The following is a 15,033-nucleotide window of genomic DNA, read 5'->3' on the forward strand; positions in this document are numbered from 1 at the left end:
ATTTCTTTCCCCTTACAAATTATTGTTGAAGTGTTTCAACATTTAAATAGTAGCGCACTGTAACATAACTTTTTATAATATATATTTTTAAGAGTTGCATTGTATACTATTGCGGTGACAACGTTACGTAGTTTGGTTGAAAAAAGACCAATTCAAGGAAGTTGCAGAGCTTAAACTGGGGTTGCCTATGTGGCTATGCATTTTGGCAGAGCTATGTAAATACTGATCCTAGCGTGGCAGTTAATTTGTGGGTATAATGGTTTATACAAGTATTTCGCGTTTTCCATTTACCCGCTTTTTATATTGGTATTTTAAACTAGTAACTCCACGTTTAATCATGTAAGCTTGGCCTGTACCCACCCAAGCTTTTTTTTTTTTTTTGTGCCCTTTAGTAAGGATTAAACCTTTGCAGGAAAGCCATCACAAATTGCAAAATAAAAGTGGTAACGTTGGAGGGTTGTGTTTTTTGTAAGTATAGTATTAGGCATATTATAAAGGTTGAGGTTGAATTATGAAATTTACCTAAGCATGACATTGGCACTTGATGCTAAGCAAATCTCACTTTGTTTTTTTTTTTAATGTTTAATTGGCACTCCCATGAAATGTATGGTGGCCATCTCTAAAATGTGATTTGTCCAAAACCTTTCAAAAGGCCAGATGATGCCTAACATTTGAGATCATTTACTGTACTATACACACAAGACAAATTTATCAAAACTGGTACAAAGAACCGTTTAGCAGAGGGAAGCAGTTGCTCAGAGCAAACAAAGCTAATATTTATCTTTATCTTTAAATGGAAATTGAATAGTTACACTGGACAGTGGCACTCAAAAATCTAATCTCGTGATTGAATAGTTATCATATTGGGTCTTTTGCCACTTTGTGTGGTACAGATCTATTTCCCATAAAGTCTTGAAGTGTACTTCAGTAGCTGATAATGTGGGCTAGCTGACGGCTGTACACGATTAAAGTCTAGACACAAACACACTATTACTGAATTTGCTGCAGTGCTCAAATGAAGTAACATTTTCTGAACAATTACTGGATCTTAAATAATATGAGATTCGTGTTCATCAGGCCAGGTCATCTCATTATCGCTTTATTCACATCATTTTGGTTGATTTCCACATCCAAACCGAATTACAATAATCCATTTTTTTTCAGTCCTCCGTATCCTCAGTTCCTGATTCCTAGATCCTTAATACATGTTGAGGGAGCTCTCTAATCTAATTTTGTACAACTTTTTTCTTTAGTCTTTTAGATCTACAGTATTTCTATTTTGCTTTGGAGGACCCTGGAACTGGATTATAGCAGTCAAGGGAGCAGGGGCTACCGTAAAAAGAAAAATAAGGTTGTGAACACCGACCGATTTTAGCATCTTATTGTGTTCCAAACGAAAAAAATGAAAGGTAAGATTGATTTCCATGATTGTAGTAGGTAGTTAGTGAAAAACATTACATGCAGAGTTTTTTGTAAACTCTGGGTTCATAGTGATAGTTCAGTTCACAGTGGAATGCTGTACCATGAGACGCTTGGAGCGGTGACTGTCCGCTAGCTTCTGTTTGTAAGGTCAGCAGCGCAGTTCAGCACTACACTAAAAATGTAAGCTCAAAGGCTGTGTGGTCACCATATCGCTGCATAGCATCAAATGCAGTATTCCTATCTGTGCCTCCAACCCTGTTTACAAAGGTGACTGGATTTCAGCTTTGCATAGGGGGTTTTGAAAACTGATCAACTACTTTTAATTACTGATTTAGAACTGTTAGTAGCTTTAAAGCTTTGTATGCAAATATGTAATTTTGTTCAGAAACTTGCCTTACTAACCTTTTGGTGCATAGCAAGTTGGTGGAGATTTCTGATTTTAATTGATCATGCTTCCGTGGACTGGTCTTGTGTGTTGCATAATTTGTTCTGTCTTTTGTATCTTCGTTCTTGCACTTTGGTTTGAATCATGTAATGCATGTTTGTGTCTATTTGCATAGTGCATTGCTTACTTTGACATTTTACCTATAAAACTGTTATGTTTTACACTGTTTTAATTCTGTTTTCAGCCCCATGTATACACTGGAAGTGAAATTTAAGTGTTATGATGCATATGATTTGCAGATTAATGAATTGGTTATTCTTCATATTGTTTCCTAAGGGAAGCTTTATTTTAAGCCTTGCTGGCGAGGTTGCTGTGTGACTTATCCCTAGAGTAACCAGTTCATCAACTGGTATTCACAAGTAGGGCCCTATTTGTTTAGTGGGTGTATTAAGGTTTACAGCACCAGAACCCAAAAGCAACAAGGCAAAAGCAGCATAAGATTATTACGAAACATTTAAATTGTATTAAGATTAAGCTAAACTGATTGCAAAACGCAGGTTAGAGTTTAAAATCAGGGAAATGGCATCAACTGTTTCAATTAGTATGATCCAACCGCGGTGCACATTTCTCCCAAATGCAATTGTCATCCTACTGTCTTGGCTGCGATTGAGCTTGTTATACTTTTTATACAGAAGCTCAATCGCAGTAGTGAAAAATATGAAGAAATGCAATCCAGTTTCATAGTGGGGAAAAAAGCCCTTATTTAGCTTGAGGGGGGGGGGGGGGGGGGGGGAGAGAGACAGAGGGGATATGATAACATGTACAAATAGAGGGCAATATAAAAGCTTGGCAGGTGAGCTTTTTGTCCCTGGGCTTGTACAATGGACAAGGGGTCATGATCTGTGCATGAAGGAACATTTTTGCCATCTATTTAGAAGGGGTTTGTTTTATCGTAAGAGTTGTTAAAATCTGGAATATTTTTCCTTAGGAAGTAGTTGTGGCAACCTGTCTGAATTTTGAATTTAAAGAGGGATTGGATACTTTTCCTATAATATCTAGCTAATTCCAGACAGTGTTCTCCCCAGGCTCTTTTAGCCGGGTGCTCCACCCGGCTAGATTTGGTGACCACCCGGCTGTCATCGGCTCACCTCCTACTATGCTGTAACCAGAGTTGTACAGAGAAGCAACGGCCCTGCATTTTCATCTCGACCCACCCGGCTACTTTTTCATGCCACCGGCTACTATTTCCTGCCACCTGGCTGGAAAAAAATTCTGGGGAGAACACGAAGACATTTAATTTAGGAGTTTACAGTATACAACTATCTGGAGCCTGAAAGGAATTGGCCCAAACCTGTGTTTTTTTTTTTTCCCCATGCCTTTTTTTTTTCATTAACTGGGATATGTACGGGTTCATGTTTGAGCAGGTGATGTGTGCTTCTCTTTCCCTGCCCACAACATGTCTTTTTCCCTGGACAAAAGAGCTGGTGACGTGTGCATCTCTTACCCCGGGCACAACTGTTAGTTTCACTTGTGCTTAGGCCAGATTGAAAGTTTATTCTCCCTTTTTACTGCATGCAAAGAAGACATTGTGCATGCACTTGTGCACAAGGAGATGAGGGGGGGGGGGGGGGGGGTATATAATGTAGGTCAGCAGCACAATTGCTATGTCAACATGTACTGCTTGCTTTGCAGTAAGACGCATCCACAGCATGAAAGACTATAGCCAAAATAAAGTAAAAATGTGGTGGTCTTTTTTTTTTTTTGTGTGTGTGTGTGATAACTTTTGATGCTAGTAAAACTTTTTTTTTTATCTGATGTGTGGTGGGCACGGGAGCCATCCTCATTGATACATTGAGCTCCTATCTGTCTCTATCCACTACTTCTGTATTCCATATTGTTGTGCCATTCAGCTTTTTTGTGATAGGGGTGCTTTATACTGTTGTATTTTTATTCAAGCCCTTTTGGTTGATGCGGCCTATTTGACATAATGTGATTTTATGGATTTCCTCTATCTGCTCAGTGTCCCAGAAAGAATCCTTCTGCTCATTCCTATTTTGACACATTGTTTGGTCTCCCTGCTCCCATCTTACTTTGATTTATAATTGTTTTTGTTGCTGATCTCTCTAAATACAATTTTTGATTATCTTACTCTGCCTTCGATTGTTGTTTTTAATATATGGATACTTTTTGTAACTATATTATGACTTCATCCATAGTTACCTCGTTTTGTTTATTGGCTTGATTTTTGCTTTGTACTTTAGTGTTTATAGGCTACTTTATTACATAAAGGGACAATAAAATGTATTCTGATTTTTCCATATGTGAAATGGTCCAACGATGGTGAATTATGCAAGTCGTGTTATACAGTAATATGCTGTTTTAAATTCTTGTTTTAATTTTTTTTTTCTGTAGGAACATTTTTTTTTTTTTTTTTTTTTCTTGAGTAATGGTGCCATCCTGTGGTCATAATAGAGCATGGCCATATTCATTTAACTCCCGAGCACTTGCATACATTTTATAGGTTGTGTAGTGGATGTGTTCAGGTATGCTGACTAGAGTTGGGCCGAACCTCCGATTTTCGGTTCGCGAACCGGGTTCGCGAACTTCCGCGGAAGGTTCGGTTCGCGTTAAAGTTCGCGAACCGCAATAGACTTCAATGGGGATGCGAACTTTGAAAAAAAAAAATATGCTGGCCACAAAAGTGATGGAAAAGATGTTTCAAGGGGTCTAACACCTGGAGGGGGGCATGGCGGAGTGGGATACACGCCAAAAGTCCCCGGAAAAAATCTGGATTTGACGCAAAGCAGCGTTTTAAGGGCAGAAATCACATTGAATGCTAAATGACAGGCCTAAAGTGCTTTAAAACATCTTGCATGTGTATACATCAATCAGGTAGTGTAATTAAGGTACTGCTTCACACTGACACACCAAACTCACCGTGTAACGCACCGCAAACAGCTGTTTGTGTAGTGACGGCCGGTTCACTGAACACAACAGGTATGCAGTGGCGTGTTCACTAAACAGGTATACAGTGGCGGGTCCACTGAACAGAACAGGTATACAGTGGCGGGTTCACAGAACAGGTATGCAGTGGCAGGTTCACTGAACACAACAGTTATGCAGTGGCGTGTTCACTAAACAGGTATACAGTGGCGGGTCCACTGAACAGAACAGGTATACAGTGGCGGGTTCACTGAACAGGTATACAGTGGCGGGTCCACTGAACAGAACAGGTATACAGTGGCGGGTTCACAGAACAGGTATGCAGTGGCAGGTTCACTGAACACAACAGTTATGCAGTGGCGTGTTCACTAAACAGGTATACAGTGGCGGGTCCACTGAACAGAACAGGTATACAGTGGCGGGTTCACTGAACAGGTATACAGTGGCGGGTCCACTGAACAGAACAGGTATACAGTGGCGGGTTCACAGAACAGGTATGCAGTGGCAGGTTCACTGAACACAACAGGTATGCAGTGGCGTGTTCACTAAACAGGTATACAGTGGCGGGTCCACTGAACAGAACAGGTATACAGTGGCGGGTTCACAGAACAGGTATGCAGTGGCAGGATCACTGAACAGGTATGCAGTGGCAGGATCACTGAACAGGTATGCAGTGGCAGGATCACTGAACAGGTATGCAGTGGCAGGATCACTGAACAGGTATGCAGTGGCAGGATCACTGAACAGGTATGCAGTGGCAGGATCACTGAACAGGTATGCAGTGGCAGGATCACTGAACAGGTATGCAGTGGCAGGATCACTGAACAGGTATGCAGTGGCAGGATCACTGAACAGGTATGCAGTGGCAGGATCACTGAACAGGTATGCAGTGGCAGGATCACTGAACAGGTATGCAGTGGCAGGATCACTGAACAGGTATGCAGTGGCAGGATCACTGAACAGGTATGCAGTGGCAGGATCACTGAACAGGTATGCAGTGGCAGGATCACTGAACAGGTATGCAGTGGCAGGATCACTGAACAGGTATGCAGTGGCAGGATCACTGAACAGGTATGCAGTGGCAGGATCACTGAACAGGTATGCAGTGGCAGGATCACTGAACAGGTATGCAGTGGCAGGATCACTGAACAGGTATGCAGTGGCAGGATCACTGAACAGGTATGCAGTGGCAGGATCACTGAACAGGTATGCAGTGGCAGGATCACTGAACAGGTATGCAGTGGCAGGATCACTGAACAGGTATGCAGTGGCAGGATCACTGAACAGGTATGCAGTGGCAGGATCACTGAACAGGTATGCAGTGGCAGGATCACTGAACAGGTATGCAGTGGCAGGATCACTGAACAGGTATGCAGTGGCAGGATCACTGAACAGGTATGCAGTGGCAGGATCACTGAACAGGTATGCAGTGGCAGGATCACTGAACAGGTATGGAGTGGCAGGATCACTGAACAGGTATGGAGTGGCAGGATCACTGAACAGGTATGGAGTGGCAGGATCACTGAACAGGTATGGAGTGGCAGGATCACTGAACAGGTATGGAGTGGCAGGATCACTGAACAGGTATGGAGTGGCAGGATCACTGAACAGGTATGGAGTGGCAGGATCACTGAACAGGTATGGAGTGGCAGGATCACTGAACAGGTATGGAGTGGCAGGATCACTGAACAGGTATGGAGTGGCAGGATCACTGAACAGGTATGGAGTGGCAGGATCACTGAACAGGTATGGAGTGGCAGGATCACTGAACAGGTATGGAGTGGCAGGATCACTGAACAGGTATGGAGTGGCAGGATCACTGAACAGGTATGGAGTGGCAGGATCACTGAACAGGTATGGAGTGGCAGGATCACTGAACAGGTATGGAGTGGCAGGATCACTGAACAGGTATGGAGTGGCAGGATCACTGAACAGGTATGGAGTGGCAGGATCACTGAACAGGTATGGAGTGGCAGGATCACTGAACAGGTATGGAGTGGCAGGATCACTGAACAGGTATGGAGTGGCAGGATCACTGAACAGGTATGGAGTGGCAGGATCACTGAACAGGTATGGAGTGGCAGGATCACTGAACAGGTATGGAGTGGCAGGATCACTGAACAGGTATGGAGTGGCAGGATCACTGAACAGGTATGGAGTGGCAGGATCACTGAACAGGTATGGAGTGGCAGGATCACTGAACAGGTATGGAGTGGCAGGATCACTGAACAGGTATGGAGTGGCAGGATCACTGAACAGGTATGGAGTGGCAGGATCACTGAACAGGTATGGAGTGGCAGGATCACTGAACAGGTATGGAGTGGCAGGATCACTGAACAGGTATGGAGTGGCAGGATCACTGAACAGGTATGGAGTGGCAGGATCACTGAACAGGTATGGAGTGGCAGGATCACTGAACAGGTATGGAGTGGCAGGATCACTGAACAGGTATGGAGTGGCAGGATCACTGAACAGGTATGGAGTGGCAGGATCACTGAACAGGTATGGAGTGGCAGGATCACTGAACAGGTATGGAGTGGCAGGATCACTGAACAGGTATGGAGTGGCAGGATCACTGAACAGGTATGGAGTGGCAGGATCACTGAACAGGTATGGAGTGGCAGGATCACTGAACAGGTATGGAGTGGCAGGATCACTGAACAGGTATGGAGTGGCAGGATCACTGAACAGGTATGGAGTGGCAGGATCACTGAACAGGTATGGAGTGGCAGGATCACTGAACAGGTATGGAGTGGCAGGATCACTGAACAGGTATGGAGTGGCAGGATCACTGAACAGGTATGGAGTGGCAGGATCACTGAACAGGTATGGAGTGGCAGGATCACTGAACAGGTATGGAGTGGCAGGATCACTGAACAGGTATGGAGTGGCAGGATCACTGAACAGGTATGGAGTGGCAGGATCACTGAACAGGTATGGAGTGGCAGGATCACTGAACAGGTATGGAGTGGCAGGATCACTGAACAGGTATGGAGTGGCAGGATCACTGAACAGGTATGGAGTGGCAGGATCACTGAACAGGTATGGAGTGGCAGGATCACTGAACAGGTATGGAGTGGCAGGATCACTGAACAGGTATGGAGTGGCAGGATCACTGAACAGGTATGGAGTGGCAGGATCACTGAACAGGTATGGAGTGGCAGGATCACTGAACAGGTATGGAGTGGCAGGATCACTGAACAGGTATGGAGTGGCAGGATCACTGAACAGGTATGGAGTGGCAGGATCACTGAACAGGTATGGAGTGGCAGGATCACTGAACAGGTATGGAGTGGCAGGATCACTGAACAGGTATGGAGTGGCAGGATCACTGAACAGGTATGGAGTGGCAGGATCACTGAACAGGTATGGAGTGGCAGGATCACTGAACAGGTATGGAGTGGCAGGATCACTGAACAGGTATGGAGTGGCAGGATCACTGAACAGGTATGGAGTGGCAGGATCACTGAACAGGTATGGAGTGGCAGGATCACTGAACAGGTATGGAGTGGCAGGATCACTGAACAGGTATGGAGTGGCAGGATCACTGAACAGGTATGGAGTGGCAGGATCACTGAACAGGTATGGAGTGGCAGGATCACTGAACAGGTATGGAGTGGCAGGATCACTGAACAGGTATGGAGTGGCAGGATCACTGAACAGGTATGGAGTGGCAGGATCACTGAACAGGTATGGAGTGGCAGGATCACTGAACAGGTATGGAGTGGCAGGATCACTGAACAGGTATGGAGTGGCAGGATCACTGAACAGGTATGGAGTGGCAGGATCACTGAACAGGTATGGAGTGGCAGGATCACAGTACAGGTATGCAGTGGGCTGAGGGCTCACTGAACAGGTATGCAGTGGCAGGATCACTGAACAGGTATGCAGTGGCAGGATCACTGAACAGGTATGCAGTGGCAGGATCACTGAACAGGTATGCAGTGGCAGGATCACTGAACAGGTATGCAGTGGCAGGATCACTGAACAGGTATGCAGTGGCAGGATCACTGAACAGGTATGCAGTGGCAGGATCACTGAACAGGTATGCAGTGGCAGGATCACAGTACAGGTATGCAGTGGGCTGAGGGCTCACTGAACAGAACAGGTATGCAGCCAGGAAGAAGTTAAGCCTAACTAATCTTTCCCTATATGAGAGACTGCAGCAGCTCGCCCTACTCTCACTAATGCAGGCACACGAGTGGCCGTAATGGCCGCCGCTGCCTGCCTTATATAAGGGGGGGTGGGGCTCCAGGGGCTAGTGTAGCCTAATTGGCTACACTGGGCCTGCTGACTGTGATGTAGAGGGTCAAAGTTGACCCTCAGGTGCATTATGGGGCGAACCGAACTTCTTCCGCAAAACGTTCGCGTGCGGTACCCGCACGCGAACCACCTACGTTCGCGCGAACCACGTTCGCCGGCGAACCGTTCGGCCCAACTCTAATGCTGACATGTAAGACTGGTAAATGCTTTTAAAACCAGACAATTGCTGCAGATCCTGTAGGTTTTTTTTTTTTTTTTTTTTTTTTTTTCCTAATTCTAATAGTGCGGTAATGAAACAGTTTGTGTCGGTAAACTGAATGAAGTGTAGTCATGAAAAAAAAAAAAAGATGGGGGGGGGGGGGCGGGGGGAGTAAGGAAGCGATAAATAACGTTATCGCCAACAAAGACCTGGTGAGTTTGCTCTACTCGGTAGCATTTTTAGGTGACAAATGGAGCCCTTTGAACTTAATTGTATGGCATTTTTAAGGATACAGAGGAGGAAGGGTGGTTTGTAATATCACCCAGGTTTTTAAAAATTGCACAGTTAGATAATTTATAAGAATAGTTAAAATATATCTATCACGTGTCTAAAACTGTCCACTTCTTCCCAGCATGCACCTTGTCATTAGGAAGTCAGCAGCAAACTACCGCACTCAGCAAATTATACCGCCAGCTTTCCGCACCTTAGCGCACACTTACCAACTGCTATCGCAATCACCTCGCACTCGGAATTACCAACTGCTATCGCAATCACCTCGCACTCGGAATTACCAACTGCTATCGCAATCACCTCGCACTCGGAATTTTTTTAATGGAATTCGCGGCAAAAGCCCTCATTTACCGCTACCGGTAATTTCCCGCCCTTCTCTGAACTACCGCACTCACTTTTATGAATCGAGGCCAATGTGTGGTGTGCACAGGATTACAGAACAATTATCCTCAATACTAACTGATTAGACTAGACCAGTGATCTGCAAACTTAGCTCTCCAGCTGTTTAAAGGGGTTCTGTGGGGGTGTGCTGAGGGTGAAAACAGACACTTACCTGAAGCTTCTATCAGCCCCTGTAGCAGTAATGCCTCACGCCGTCCTCCTCCGATCTGCCGTTCTCTGCCACAGACTCCGGTCTAGCGCGGCATGCTTTCCAACTGCGGCTGCGCGGCCCTGCTCGCTCCTGCTTGCGTCATCAGAAGCGTACTGCGCAGTACAAGAAACCTTCGTCCTGCGCAGTAAGCTTCTGATGACTCGATCGGGAGCACGCATTATTCGGCTGTGACGAATTGCCCGGTGTCGGCGGCTGGGATCGGCAGATCGGAGGACGGCGTGAGACATTACTGCTTTAGGGGACTAATAGAAGCCCCAGGTAGGTGTCTGTTTATACCCTCAGCACACCCCCACAGAACCCCTTTAAGGAACTACAAGTCCCACAATGCATTTGATTTTATGAATCATGACTGGCTGGCTACCTAGCTTTATGTAGACAATGTTTTGTCATGAGGATATTGGGTAAAAAGCGTTGATATAGTGGTTCGTCCTCCTAAATGGGTTTTTTTATGCGGGGGGAAAAAACGTGGTTTTTTTTTTTTTTCAGCAGATTTACATGTCCGATTGATTTCCATTCACATGTTGGAAATTATCTATCGAACCATCTATCTGAAGTCTTTCCCCCCCCCCCCCCCCCCCACAAAAAAAACCTCATGTTTTATTCCCAGCATAAGGCTTCAGATGCTAATTACTAGTTGTTCTGATTTCTGTCACCTGACTGCCTCGGAAGGCATTTGATAACACTTGTGAAATGCTGCTCGTGGACAGTCCTGATACTGGGCTTGCGATGACAAATAAGCAATATTGGCCCATATGCAATTCGCTCTTTCTCCTTTAGTTTTTTCCAAGTTGATATTTTTACACCTTGTCAGTAAAATGCTTTTTAAGCCACCGGGAAGCAAGAAAATACTCAGAATAATTTTGGCAGTGCTTTTCCCTTTTTGATTTTTTTTTTTTTTTTTTTTTTTTTTTTTTTTTTTCTTCCCCCAATTGCAAAGTGTTGAAGTTATTTTAAACAGATTGAAAATGATCTCCCAGGAGAAAACTTAAGTGAAAAGGTGTGTGTGTGTGTGTGTGTGTGTGTTTTCTCCCAAATAAAGATACTACAGATTATTTAACAGGACAAACTAGTATTAACATACTGTTCAACATTGCGGTATACAAATAATTAATTAGAGAAACATTAAAGCAAATATGTGAGATCGTTGGGTGAAAAATGTACTTGCCTTGTTAGAGGAAAACCCCTGGATCCTGCAGAGCATGTGCCGCCTCCTGACCATTGCTGGGTGCTGGGACCCCCTGAAAGTTTATGGCCGCGCTCCCATCTATGAATGACCATGACTGCACTGTGCAGGCCTGCTCGAGCTTGGCCAATCACGTCCTGTACAGCGCGGGCATGCTTGCTTATCTTTGATTTTTTCAGAGGTTTTTTTTTGGGGGGGGGGGAGGGAGGCAGTGCTGGATCAGTGGAGGCAAAGGGCGTGGGTAAAAGCCTTTCCTCCACTGAGGTAAGTACCCATTTGGGGCACTTTTTTTAAATTTATTTTTTTCCTTTCAGGTACACTTTAAAGAACAAGTGACACCCATGCTAACCTAGAAATAAAAAAACACATAAGTAGGTAAATGCTACTTCTACTTACATAACAGATGTATTGTGCTATCCATGTAATGATTCTTGTGAATTTTACAAAGGAAAAGCAGAAAATACTATTCTAGGCAGTGGCCATCTTGCTAAGCTAATATGACATCATATCCTCCCTGACTCTTGCTTTCCCCCCCTCACTTCTCTTGCTCATTGTGTATTCATTAGCTGCCCTCCTCCCAGAGTCTTCAGACACTCCCACTGAGGTGTATACTAACAACTGCACTTTTTTTTTTTTTTTTTAATTTACACATCCAATCACTGAGTCACCTCAGCCTTGCTTGTAAACACAAGTAATCAAAGGGAGTTTCTGATAAGCAGCAAGGCAGGGAAATAAATGGAAGAGGAGGAATATATTCTAGATAAAAAGAACTCCCAGCATTCAACTCTTTGGCACTGACTACTAAAGGGCCAGTGCTCCTAAAGTATGTGATAACTCCAAACCATAACAGCAGAAAAAGTTTTGCAAGTTTTGAATGCAGGATTAGCATCTTTATCACTTAATACACTCAGACCAGTTGCTGTTGAAATTTGATTTTTATGGTGACAATACCGCTTTAAAGCAGGGGCTCACATATAAGGGGATCGCACATGGTTTCTCCCCATGCAGAATCCCACCAGATGGGATGGCCCATGTAAATCTTTGGTCTCTTTCACATGCAATGCGGGTCATGCATGCGGGGGAAAAAAAGCTTGCTGCCTCTAGCACAATAGCACACAGTGTGCAATTCATATTGTTGACATTCAGCAGCTGACTAGGTAACTCACATTAAAACTTGTATTGCGAAGAAAGAATAATCTGCTGAAAACTGTGGTTGTAAGTGTGAACCCTCCCTAAGGCTAACCTCACACTAGAGGGTAAAATATATTATCTCCTGGAATGGACCAGAGCAGACAGGTTGATGGATTCTATGTTAACCAATTTTGGACTGCAAGGCTCTAGCTCTGAAACGGTTATGTATAGGATCCGTTTGGACATTGGCCTCAATTCACTAAGATCATGCTGGAGATAAGGCAAGAGAAAACTTACCTTTTTGCCTGACAACTCCTTTTAAGTTGCCTTCTCTGTAGTTATTTTCACACGCAGTTAAATAGCCTGTCTTTAGAATTCTGGAGTTAGTTTAAGGATTGAAGAGTTAACTTAAAGACAGAAGAGTTAACTTTAGGTTTGCCTGAGGTAAAATGTTTCCTGAATACTACATGCCTCATCACCATGGTGATCATTCTAGAAACGTTATTAAAGACAGGCGATAAGCATAGTGAATTGAGGCCATTGTGTCTGTTGCAGGGATGGAACAATGATGTACAATACTGCAAAACGTTTCCGGACACTGGACGGAAGAGGAACTTGTCATAGACAGCATGTTATCTATGACATGTTCGATGCAACAGACCCCAGCGTACTACTATGAACCACCCACGGAAGGGCTGCGTTCAACTGCGAAATCGGCCTTTTATTTACAGTAGTTTCATTTGGTTCTCAAAGGATGAGGCTCTTCTTCCTTCTGCAAACATGGAGCTGATAACAGCGCACACATCCTAGCAAATACTTCGGATAACAAGATGAGATCATTGTGTAGAGAGAATGCACTGGATCTTGCCACACTGTTCTACATAGTGCTGATATTGCAGGCAAGCTATTAGCCTCAATACGTACAAAAGGTGAGCATGGCTGTTACTGCCGTATCAGTCGGCTGCAGCTCGCGTTCTGCTGTGTTGCTGCAGCACGGCTTAGGAGTTGGATGCATGCTGCATAAATCTGCAGCATGCCATCCAGATTCCCACTGAAGTGCAAGCCATGCTACAGATGGGCAGTGTTTCCTTGTGTAGCTCGCATGCGATGAAACACTGCAAATCTGTCACTAGCGGCAACAGGCCCTTACTCCATAACACTGTTTCATATTGTGAAGTATGTGATGATGGAAAATTTGTTTAAACTATATTTAAAAAAAAAAAATAAAAAAATTGCACAATTAAGTTCTGCCTTCGCCCTTCCAGTATAGGTGGTTATTGTTGATTAAAAGGAACTCGCAGTTAGAGGGGGATATAGTGGCTGATATATTTATTTCCTTTTAAGCAATAACATTTGCCTCTCAGTCCGGCTCATCTTTCTGGTCAGTGTCTGAATCACACACCTGAAACAAGCATACAGCCAATCCAGTTCGATTTGAGTCGGAGACATATGATCTGCAAGCTTGTTTAGGGTCTATAGCTAAAATTATAAGAATCGGTGGATACGCAGCACAGCCAGGCAATATGCTTTGTTTAAAAGGAATTAATATGGCAGCTTCCTTATGTCTCTCGCCTCGGGTTGTAAGGTAGTGTGTAAGGGGTACAAAGGACAGCAGTTCTGGAAATGTGGCTAATAGCTTACAGGTACAACAAAGGATAATTTGCATCTTCAGCAGTGATGCATCATGGGAGACATCATATGCTCACTTGAACCCGAATTAACGTAACTAACGTTGTTTGGATCTGCAAGTCTGATTTTTACAGTATACCTTACATTTTGCTACAATTTTTAGGTAAGAATTATCCTTAGTAACATTTTTATTTTAATTCAGATGCTCTTTAAATGTATATGTAGTAATAATGGTAAGTAGAACATAGAATAGAGTCTCTTATTTTTATTTTCGGTTTGATTGTAAAGGTTTAAAGGGAACTAAGCTGTAAATGTTGAAAACTTGCCAGACCTTCCCCCTATGGGAGGTTCATGAACTTGTGTGGGCTTCTGGAGGTGCAGCAAGGATTAATTTATGGTAGGGCTGCTCTGCCGCCTGTATTGAAGCCTCAGACTTCTTTCGCTCGGTACTGCAGGTTGGAAATTATATAGTGTCCCTGGCTACCACAGTGCATATCGGGAACACATGATGTATGTCGAGAAACTTAGTTTGCATTGATGTGAATACATATCCTGGCCGGGAGTTGTAGTCCCATCAGCTACATCTCCGGGGACACGCACTGTATCCTCCTCATGGTAATTTCAATCTGCGGCACAGGACAGAAAATATTGAGGCTTCCGTATAGATGGGGAAAGGGGGGCCACACATTTTGAATCTCACTTAGGGGAGATAAGTTTAATATGCTTGGTGCACAAAGGAGGACCCAGGTGCTCAGTATACTAGTTCATCCTTCCCCACCATAGCAAATGCATTTGGTCCCAACGCTTGCCCAATGGATCAAGAGCCGATCCCTGAAGGCAGCAATCTTTTAAAAACAAAGTGGGAGCTTTCAGCGAACAGAATACTTTGCTGTGGAGCTATTTCTTCATTAGTCAGGGATAATTGGTTATATGTACACAAGCGCACTCTAGGATGACTCTCCGGGTGTGACAAC

At 44.1% G+C, this 15,033-nt stretch overlaps 1 protein-coding gene across 3 annotated transcripts in view; it reads left to right on the forward strand.

Annotated features, from left to right (window-relative positions):
- The window catches only part of TSC22D2 (TSC22 domain family member 2), a 73,778-nt gene that overhangs the window by 23,684 nt on the left and 35,061 nt on the right, over positions 1–15,033 (forward strand). Inside the window, exon 2 of one of the 3 annotated variants that reach the window (XR_011031376.1) lies at positions 1,254–1,409. The exons of the other annotated variants lie outside the window; for them this stretch is intronic. The gene's annotated coding sequence lies outside the window, so the exon portion shown is untranslated. The remainder of the gene's footprint in view (positions 1–1,253; positions 1,410–15,033) is intronic. 3 annotated transcript variants of the gene reach the window in all.

The sequence above is a fragment of the Hyperolius riggenbachi genome, chromosome 4 (assembly GCF_040937935.1).
Source record: "Hyperolius riggenbachi isolate aHypRig1 chromosome 4, aHypRig1.pri, whole genome shotgun sequence".
Taxonomy (NCBI): Eukaryota; Metazoa; Chordata; class Amphibia; order Anura; family Hyperoliidae; genus Hyperolius; species Hyperolius riggenbachi.